The sequence below is a fragment of the Hylobates moloch genome, unplaced genomic scaffold, assembly GCF_009828535.3.
Source record: "Hylobates moloch isolate HMO894 unplaced genomic scaffold, HMol_V3 SCAFFOLD_10, whole genome shotgun sequence".
NCBI lineage: Eukaryota > Metazoa > Chordata > Mammalia > Primates > Hylobatidae > Hylobates > Hylobates moloch.
Genome location: NW_026652285.1, coordinates 17267864 through 17278120, shown reverse-complemented (window position 1 = coordinate 17278120; position 10257 = coordinate 17267864). Strand labels below are relative to the sequence as shown.

At 44.4% G+C, this 10257-nt stretch overlaps 1 protein-coding gene across 5 annotated transcripts in view; it reads right to left on the bottom strand.

Annotated features, from left to right (window-relative positions):
• FAM222B (family with sequence similarity 222 member B) overlaps positions 1 to 10257 on the bottom strand; it is a 57616-nt gene that overhangs the window by 10963 nt on the left and 36396 nt on the right. The window contains exon 1 of one of the 5 annotated variants that reach the window (XM_058445754.1): positions 6417 to 7317. The exons of 3 other annotated variants lie outside the window; for them this stretch is intronic. The gene's annotated coding sequence lies outside the window, so the exon portion shown is untranslated. Of the gene's footprint in view, positions 1 to 5773; positions 5920 to 6416; positions 7318 to 10257 lie in introns of those variants that run through there. One more of the 5 variants, XM_058445751.1, reaches the window with a different exon arrangement.

The window sequence follows — 10257 nt, the reverse complement described above, 5'->3', positions numbered from 1 at the left end:
CTTTAGTGGTGTTTTCTTAATTGAGTCTCTCCAGCCTTGGAAATAGGTAACAAACTTCACCTGTCATCTCATCAGCTCTAGCTGGGATTACTATTAGCCTTCTAAATGGTCTGTTCCACACTTACCCTTTATCACCCAATCTATTCTCTATTCAGCAATGTTAATTCTTTTTTTTTTTTTTGAGACAGAGTCTTGCTCTATCCCCCAGCCTGGAGTGCAGTGGTGCGATCTCAGCTCACTGCAACCTCTGCTCCCGGGTTCACGCCATTCTCCTGCCTCAGCCTCCCGAGTAGCTGGGACTACAGGCACCTGCCACCATGCCCGGTAATTTTTTTTGTATTTTTAGTAGAGATGGGGTTTCACTGTGTTAGCCAGGATGGTCTCAATCTCCTGACCTCATGACCCGCCCACCTTGGTCTCCCAAAGTGCTGGGATTACAGGCGTAAGCCACCGCGCCTGATCCAGACCGGGTTTCACCCCGTGTTGGCCAGGATGGTCTCGATCTCTTGACCTCGTGATCCACCCGCCTCGGCCTCCCAAAGTGCTGGGATTACAGACGTGAGCCACCACGCCTGGCCAATTACGTTAACTGTAAATCAGAGCAGCTCAAATATCTCTAATGACTTTCCATCTCAGAATAAAATACAAAATCCTAACATGGACCCCAAGGCCCTCCATGATCTATTACTACTGGTTCTTTGACCTCACCTTCTGACCTACCGTGCCCTCTCTTGCTGACTTACTTCATGTAAGTCATGGTCTCACCATGGTCTCCCTGCAGCTCCTTCGATGAGCCAAACACGCTACCGCTTCAGGACTTTGTCCTTACCATTCCCTCTGCCTGGAATGTTCTTGCCCCAGATGTCTACTTATTTTTCTAGCTCCCTCACTTCATTCAGGTTTCTGCTTAAATGTCACTTCCTAAGGGGAGGGCTTCTTTGACCTCCATGTCTAAAACAGTATCCTTATTTCCCTCATTTTTTTCTTTTAAAATCTATCCCGAGACCCTGAACTCAACAATTCTTCCCACACAATTAACCCCAGGCACGTAGCCCTTCCTGTTGTTAACTCCTCTATTTCCCTCACTTTTTACCACCATCATTACCACCTGTTTTATGTCCATCTCTCTCCACCCTACTAGGATATAAACTCCGTAAGAACAGACCCTTGGTTCGTTTTGTTCATTATTATATCTAGAAAAGCATCATCTACTAACACTTACTGGGCTCTCCATAAATAACTGTTGACCATATAAAAGGCAGATGGTTATTAATTTTTTGAGGTTGTCATTTAATCTACATATGTCAATCTATTAATGATGGCAGAGCCCAGGACTGAAACCCAGATTTGACTTTTCCCAAAGCCTGTGCTAACTCTTCAACTCCAGGCTCTATCAGTTTCCTTTTTCTTCAGACAGCCTATCACCCAGGCTGGAGTGCAGCAATGCCATCTTGGCTTACTGCAACCTCCACCTCCCATGTTTAAGCGATTCTCCTGCCTCAACCTCCCAAGTAGCTGGGATTACAGGTACGCACCACCATGCCCAGCTTTTTTTTTTTTTTTTTTTTTTTTGAGACGGAGTCTGGCTCTCTCGCCCAGGCTGGAGTGCAGTGGCGCCATCTTGGCTGACTACATGCTCCGCCTCCCAGATTCATGCCATTCTCCTGCCTCAGCCTCCAGAGTGGCTGGGACTACAGGCACCCGCCACCATGCCCAGCTAATTTTTTGTATTTTTAGTAGAGACGGGGTTTCACTGTGTTAGCCAGGATGGTCTTGATCTCCTGATCTCGTGATCTGCCCGCCTCAGCCTCCCAAAGTGCTGGGATTACAGGCGTGAACCACAGTGCTGGGCCGTATCAGTTTCCATTTTGAATAGTACATTCAGTAGGTTCTAAGGGTCACAATGTGTATGATTAAGAGGCAATTATATATATGTATGTGTGTGTATATATGTGTGTGTGTGTGTGTGTGTGTGTGTATATGTATATATATATATATATATATTTTAAGGAGAGGGTGCAATGATGCTCCCTAGCTAGTGAGAGTCCCATCTTGGCCTTCTAAGGGAAAGATAGGTAAATGAAAAGACTGCTAAATCCAAGGTCAGACAGCATATAGAAGGCTTTATAAAAGAACAGGAAAACTCAGCACACTAAATAAGAGAGTGCTTTCTTGGACTCTGCAGTTGGCCTCAATCATACACTGCAGAATCTGGAATATCACTTTTTACGATTTTGGAAGCCGATACACACCTACAGGAATAACTGAGGAAGGCAGACTATGATTAGTCTTATTTTTACCTTTCAGTGTGTATCAATGTTAAGTGAACAAGAGCAAGAGGAAAACCATATATTTAGTATTTTGCAACATATATAAAATAACAACACTAGCTGGGCGTGGTGGCTCAAGCCTGTAATCCCAGCACTTTGGGAGGCCGAGGTGGGCGGATCACAAGGTCAGGAGATCAAGACTATCCTGGCTAACACGGTGAAACCCCGTCTCTACTAAAAAATACAAAAAATTAGCCAGGTGTGGTGGCGGGCGCCTGTAGTCCCACCTACTCAGGAGGCTGAGGCAGGAGAATGGCATGAACCCGGGAGGCGGAGCTTACAGTGAGCCAAGATCGCGCCACTGTGCTCCAGTCTGGGCAACAGAGCGAGACTATGTCTCAAAATAATAATAATAATAATTTTTAAATAAGGGGAAAACATCACTGATAAACCAAAAACCTCAACCTTAAGAAACGTTCACATCTGCATAGCTGATACTCTGATGATGGGGATACAAAACCACCTTCACTCAGTGTTCTTGCAGATATCATTTTTTTTCCTGTATTTTTTGGAAAGAACCAATCTTTGTCTTTTTTTCTCCTTCTTCAGGGAACTTTATGAATCCAGAAGGAGCCAGTGTTTGAATGATTACTGCAATCTCATATCTATTAAATCCTGATACCTGCAACCAAGAGATGAGTAGGAGATGTGGATCCTAAGAGATGACCTGTAACATACTGCCCCTTCAACCACACCTTTGGATTTCAATAGAAAGAACAGAGAGAATTAAACCAGCTAGGGCTGCACGCGGTGGCTCACGTCTGTAATCCCAGCACTTTGGGAGGCCAAGGTGGGCAGATCACAAGGTCAGGAGTTCGAGACCAGCCTGGCCAATATGGTGAAACCCCGTCTCTACTAAAAATAGAAAAATTAGCTGGGCGTGGCGGTGGACGCCTGAGGTCCCAGCTACTCAGGAGGCTGAGGCAGGAGAATCGCTTGAACTGGGGAGGCGGAGGCTGCAGTGAGCCGAGATCACGCCACTGCACTCCAGCCTCGGTGACAAAGCGAGACTCCGTCTCAAAACAAAAGAAAAAACTGCTAAACTATGGCAAAGAGGCATTAATGAATTTATTGATAGCAAACAAAAAAGTAAAGATAAGAGGTGAATTCAGCAGACTCCAGAAAGTCAACTTTTGGTTTGGGCAGGAAGGAGTGAACCAGTAAGAAACAGAGCTTGGGGTCCTCCGTGATTACAGTCCCAAGAAGAAACTTCCACAAGTCTAGAATACTCTAGAGCTCTCATTGGCATGAAACGAACTGCTAAGATTACAGCCCATAATTTGTGACCCTTGCTTTAAGAATTCTGGGATCCAGGGCGGGTGTGGTGGCTCATGCCTGTAATCCCCAGCACTTTGGGAAGCCAAGGTGGGTGCATTACCTGAGGTCAGGAGTTCAGGACCAGACTGGTCAACGTGGTGAAACCCTGTCTCTACTAAAAAAATACAAAAAATTAGCCGGGAGTGGTGGCGCGTGCCTGTAATCCCAGCTACTCGACAGGCTGAGACAGGAGAATTGCTTGAACCTGGCAGGTGGAGGTTGCAAAGAGCTTAGATCATGTCATTGCGCTCCAGCCTGGGCAATAAGAGCAAAACTCTGTCTCAAAAAAAAGAAAAAAAAAAAAAGAATTCTGGGATCCAACCAGGCACAGTGGCTCACGCCTGTAATCTGAGCACTTTGAGAGGCCAAGGTGGAGGATCACATTAGGTCAGGAGTTTGAGACCAGCCTGGCCAACATGGCAAAACCCCGTCTCTACGAAAAATACAAAATTAGCCGGGCATGGTGGCATATGCCTGTAATCCCAGCTACTCGAGAGGCTGAGGCAGGACAATCACCTGGGCCCAGACGGTGGAGGTTGCAGTGAGCCAAGATCACGCCACTCCACTCCAGCCTGGGTGACACAGCAAGCCTCTGTCTAAAAAAAAAAAAAAAAAAAAAAAGAATCAGATCCTGCTAAGGTAGAAAAGGTACGGAATGAGCTCAGACTGTGGCAAGGTCATGAGGGTTGTGATGAAACAAGAATGAAACAACCTCTCCCCACAACATATTCTAGAAAGCAGAGATGTCAGAATAAAGGAATCTTCCAGAGGCCTGGCGGCTGAGTGAAGGCGTTTTATTTAAAAGCTTCAAACTACCCACACCTTTTGATTATCATCTGGCTTTTTCTATTTTTCTTTTGTTTTCTTTTTTTTTTCCCTGGACAGAATTGACTGGGGTCTGACTTTTTCTTAAATGTAAATTCCAATATAATTTTACAGCTGGTATTTCCAGAATTAGATCCAGAAATCAACACTAGCACTACTCTCTGAAAGTGTTTCAGAATTCAACTCTTAACTGCTAAGAGAATCAAGTAGTAACCGGAGCAGGCCAAATGAGTTATAGACATTACAGAGAAAGATTGATCACTTCGGCAGAGCCTCTCTGTGAGCTTTAGCTAGTTTTCCTAACGCCAGCTGGTATGCTACATTAGCTACCCAAGGCAGGGGGACTACGGTATCATAGTGAGCACAGAACTAAGCTTTTCCAACTCTCCTGGGGCACCTGCACAAGTGCTAGCATTTCCCAGACTACCTCTAATTAAGGAACAAACCTTTTTCCCTACTGGAAAATTCAAAAGTGCTTTCATCTCTGCTCCCTGCTCCCCACCAGAAGAGGTTTTATTAGAGTTCTGATGTCACACTCTCTGCTTTCCTGGATGGCATCTGAAAAAGGACCACCTCTGCCTTCAGGATAGATTTGTGCCAGTAAGAAAACCTCAGCTTCAGGAATTCGCGACCAGCCTGGTCAACATGGTGAAACTCCGTCTCTACTAAAAATAGAAAAATTAGCTGGGCGTGGTGGCACACACATGTAATCCCAGCTACTCAGGAGGCTGAGGCAAGAGAATCGCTTGAACCCGGGAGGTGGAGGGTGCAGTGAGCTGAGATGGCACCACTGCACTCCAGCCAGGGCCACAGAGCGAGACTCCGTCTCAAAATAAATAAATAAATAGATAAATAAAACAAACAAACAAACAAAAAAACCTCAGCTGTATTTTTTTTTTGAGATGGAGTCTTGCTCTGTGGCCCAGGCTGGAGTGCAGTGGCGCGATCTCAGCTCACTACAACCTCTGCCTCCTGGGTTCAAGCAATTCTCCTGCCTCAGCCTCCTGAGTAGCTGGGATTACAGGTGTGCACCACCATGCCCGACTAATTTTTGTATTTTTAGTACAAACAGAGTTTCACCATGTTGACCAGGCTGGTCTCCACCTCCCCACCTCAAGCAATCCACCCACCTCAGCCTCCCAAAGTGCTGGGATTACAGACGTGAGCCACACCGCCCAGCCTCATGTTTTTTGATGGGAAAAGGAGGAGAAGATAAAGTACTGGCAAAGGCATTTTTCCTTGGGGAATGGGGGAAAGTAATCTCTAGAGAGCTCACTTCCCAGCATAGCCTCGCCACTCACAATCTAGTGTCTTTCAGTACTTCATTAGTTCTCTTCTCTTCTGCTTTCCTTTCACTGCCTTCAAAAAGAAAAAAAAAAACACAGACAAAAAACAACTGCTCCCCTAGCCCCCAAAAACCCAAGTGGCCAGCCCAGCTTCTGATTCATGCTGTGGCTCAAAAATGAAGTTTACACACTTGAATTAAAAAGTAAAATTGGAGGTCGTGCGTGGTGGCTCTCGCCTGGAATCTCCAGCACTTCGGGAGGCTGAGGTGGATGGATCACTTGAGGTCAGGAGTTCGTGACCAGCCTGGCCAACATGGTGAAGCTCCGTCTCTACTAAAAATACAAAAATTAGCCGGGCGTGGTGGCTCGAGACTATAGTCCCAGCTACTCAGGAGGCTGAGGCAGGAGAATCACTTGAACCCAGGAGGTGGAGGTTGCAGTGAGCCGAGATGGCGCCATTACACTCCAGCCTGGGCGACAGAGCGAGACTCCGTCTCAAAAAAAAAAAAAAAAAAAAATTACAAGTTTATCAAATCAGACTCTACAAAATCAGTCATCTTTATGGTCTGTTACAACAAAACAATCCATTCAACAGGCAATTTTGTTAGCCCAAATAACTAAGAATCCCCCAACTAGTACATTTCACTATATGCGTAACCTGAATAATGTGTAGCCATTGCTCAAAGGCCTTTTTCTTCTCCATCTTTAACTCAATAGGGGACTGTAAAGTCACTTGCAATTGTGACCTCACAACTCTAGGCTAGAGGAAAGAGCAAGGAAGAGAGATGGGTATTTACTCTAGACTTACTCTCCTGAAAATCTAGAAATATATCTGCTACAAACCATCTTCATGCTGCTGAACACATGTGGCTCAAGGCATTTGGAAACCTACTTCTAAACTACACCCTTAGAACCTGTCACAACAGGTCCTCTTCCTATCCTGTTTCCTGTCTCCACCCTGATTCCCCCAAAGGTACTATCTACACCACTGCTCTCTTTGGCAAGGATACTCTTTCCGGGATCTACTTATTATTACTTAACTCATCACTGATCCAGAGTTTTCTCTTGAATTCTTTATTATTCAGGTACCAGGGAAGTATTCTCCCTGCATATTCTAACTTTTCAATTTGAGTGTGACCTTCCTAAGACCGCAGCCTGTCTCCTAATCATCCTTCCATGTTACAGAGTCAGGGGCAAGATTATTCATACAATAAATGTTTAATAACTTTTACTGGCTCACATTCCTGAAGGATAGCACATACTTTAATTCCAGGCTCCAGAAATTTGTGGTATATGGATAATGCAAGTGTTAACAACTGTGTGTCTGTGCATGTGTATACAGGTAACTTTACTAGGGGAGTGAGAGGAAAGAGGAGATAAAAATGCCTGGTACTTTTTTTTTTCTTCAGTTTTTTGAGACAGGGTCTCACTTAGGTGGTCCAGGCTGGAGTGTGGTGGCTTATCTTGGCTCACTGTAGCCTTGACTTCCTGGGTTCAGGTGATCCTCCGACTTCAGCCTCCCGAGTAGCTGGGACTGCAGGCATGAGCTACCATGCCTGGCTAAATTTTTGTATTTTTTTTTTTTTTTGAGACGGAGTCTCGCTCTGTCGCCCAGGCTGGAGTGCAGTGGCGCGATCTCGGCTCACTGCAAGCTCCGCCTCCCGGGTTCATGCCATTCTCCTGCCTCAGCCTCTCCGAGTAGCTGGGACTACGGGCGCCCGCCACCACGCCCGGCTAATTTTTTTGTATTTTTAGTAGAGACGGGGTTTCAACGTGGTCTCGATCTCCTGACCTCGTGATCCACCCGCCTCGGCCTCCCAAAGTGCTGGGATTACAAGCGTGAGCCACCGCGCCCGGCCTATTTTTTGTATTTTTAGTAGTGACAGGGTTTCATCATGTTGCCCAGGCTGGACATTTTTTTTTTTTTTTTTTTTTAAGCCTGGGCACTACTTCTGCACTGTATTGGAAAGTATTATTTGGCCTCTGTGCTTTTTTATTTTACTTTACTTTAAGTTCTGGGATACATGTGCAGAACATGCAGGTTTGTTACATAGGTATACATGTGCCATGGTAGTTTGCTGCACCTATCAACCTGTCATCTAGGTTTTAAGCCCCAAATGCATTAGTGTTTGTCCTAATGCTCTCCCCCTCCCCTTACCCTCTAACCACTGACAGGTCCCGGTATATGATGTTCCCCTATGTCCACGTGTTCTCATTGTTCAGCTCCCACTTATGAGTGAGAACATGCGGTGTTTGGTTTTCTGTTCCTGTGTTAGTTTGCTGAGAATGATGGTTTCCAGCTTCGTTCATCTCCCTGCAAAGGACATGAACTTTTTTATGGCTGCAGGCTTCTGTGTTTTAATGTTTTAATTCCTATTAAGTAAAAATGAGTGTTCCCCCCACCCCTGCTTTTTTTTTTTTTTTTTTTTTTGAGACAGGGCCTCCTTCTGTCACCCAAACTGGAATATGGTGGTGTGATCTTGGTTCACTGAAACCTCCACCTCCTGGGCTCAGGCAATCCTTGCACCTCAGCCTCCTGAATAGCTGGGATTACAGGCGCATGTCATCATGCCTAGCTAATTTTGTGTGTGTGTGTATATATATATATATATATATATTTTTTTTTTTTAGAAATGGGGTTTTGCCATGTTGCCCAGCCTGGTCTTGAACTCTGAACTCAAGTGATCCACCCGCCTCAGCCTCCCAAAGTGCTGGGATTATAGGTGTGAACCACCTCACCAAGCCAATTTTTCATTACGTTACATAATAGACTTGAGGTTTCAAAGCTCTATCAGGACTGGATCACTGTAACTTGAGCTGAACTACCTTAGAAAGGTAGAGTGACCACTGCATTTAATCACATTCATTAATTGTAAGCAGAGTTGTCAGACTAAGTAGAATTTTGCTCATAAGTACCTGGGTCTATGCTCAGCAAGGCGATGAAAACATCAAGAGACCAGAAGAATTCTGCCAAACACTTAAGGTAAAACTAGTACCAATCCTTCTCAAACTCTTCCCAAAAATCAAAGAAGAAATACCTCCAGATACACTTCCAAACTCATTTTATGATGTCAGCATTACCCTGATACCAAAGCGAGACAAGGACACTGCAAGAAAATTACAGGTCAATATCCCTGATGAACAAATATGCAAAAAACCTCAACAAAATACTAACAAACCAAATTCAACAGCCCATTAAAAGAAGCATTCACCATGATCAAGTGAGATTTACCCCAGGAATACAAGGGTGGTTCAACATAAACAAATCTATAAATGTGATAAACCATACAAGCAGAGTGAAGGACAAAAACCATATGATCATCGCAACAGATGCAAAAAAGCATCTGACAGGCCGGGCACGGTGGCTCAAGCCTGTAATCCCAGCACTTTGGGAGGCCGAGGAGGGCGGATCATAAGGTCAGGAGATCGCAACCATCCTGGCTAACATGGTGAAACCCCGTCTCTACTAAAAATACAAAAAATTAGCTGGGCATGGTGGCGGGTGCCTGTAGTCCCAGCTACTCGGGAGGCTGAAGCAGGAGAATGGCGTGAACCCCGGAGGCGGAGCTTGCAGTGAGCCGAGATTGCGCCACGGCTCTCCGGCCCGGGCGACAGAGCGAGACTCCGTCTCAATAAATAAATAAATAAATAAATAAATAAATAAATAAATAAATAAAGCATCTGACAAAATTCAACATACTTTCATGAGAAAAACTCAACAAATTGGGTATAAAAGGAATGTACCTCAATACATAAAGGCCATATATGATAAGACTTCAGCTAACATCATACTCAATGGTGGACAGCTGAATGCTTTTCCTCTAAGATCAGGAAAAAGACAAGGACCACTCTAGCGACTTTTTTTTTTTTGAGATGAAGTCTCGCTCTGTCACCCAGGCTGGAGTGCAGTGATGCCATCTCAGCTCACTGCAACCTCTGCCTCCCGGGTTCAAGCAATTCTCCTTCGTCAGCCTCCTGAGTAGCTGGGACTATAGATGCACACCACCATGTCTGGCTAATTTTTATATTTTTAGTAGAGATGGGAGTTTCACCATACTGGCCAGGATGGTCTCAGTCTCCTGACCTCATGATCTACCTGCCTCGGCCCACTCCAGCCACTTTTATTCAACATAGTACTGTAAGTCCCAGACAGGGCAATTAGGCAAGAAAAATAAATAAAAAGACATCCAAATCGGAAAGGAAGTAAAATTTTCTCTGTTTGCAGATGACATGATCTTACATACAGAAAACCCTAAAGACTCCAAAAAACTATTAGAACTAAATGAACAAATTCAGTTAAGTAGTAGCATAGGAAATCAATGTATAAAAATCAGCAGTGTTTCTATGTACTAAGAACAAACTATCCAGAAAAGAAATAAAGAAAACAATCTCACTTACAATAACTACCAAAAAAAAAAAAAAAAAAAAAAAAAAGGCTTGGGAATAAATTTATTCAAAGAGGTGAAAGACCCATACACTAATAAGTATAAAATATTGAC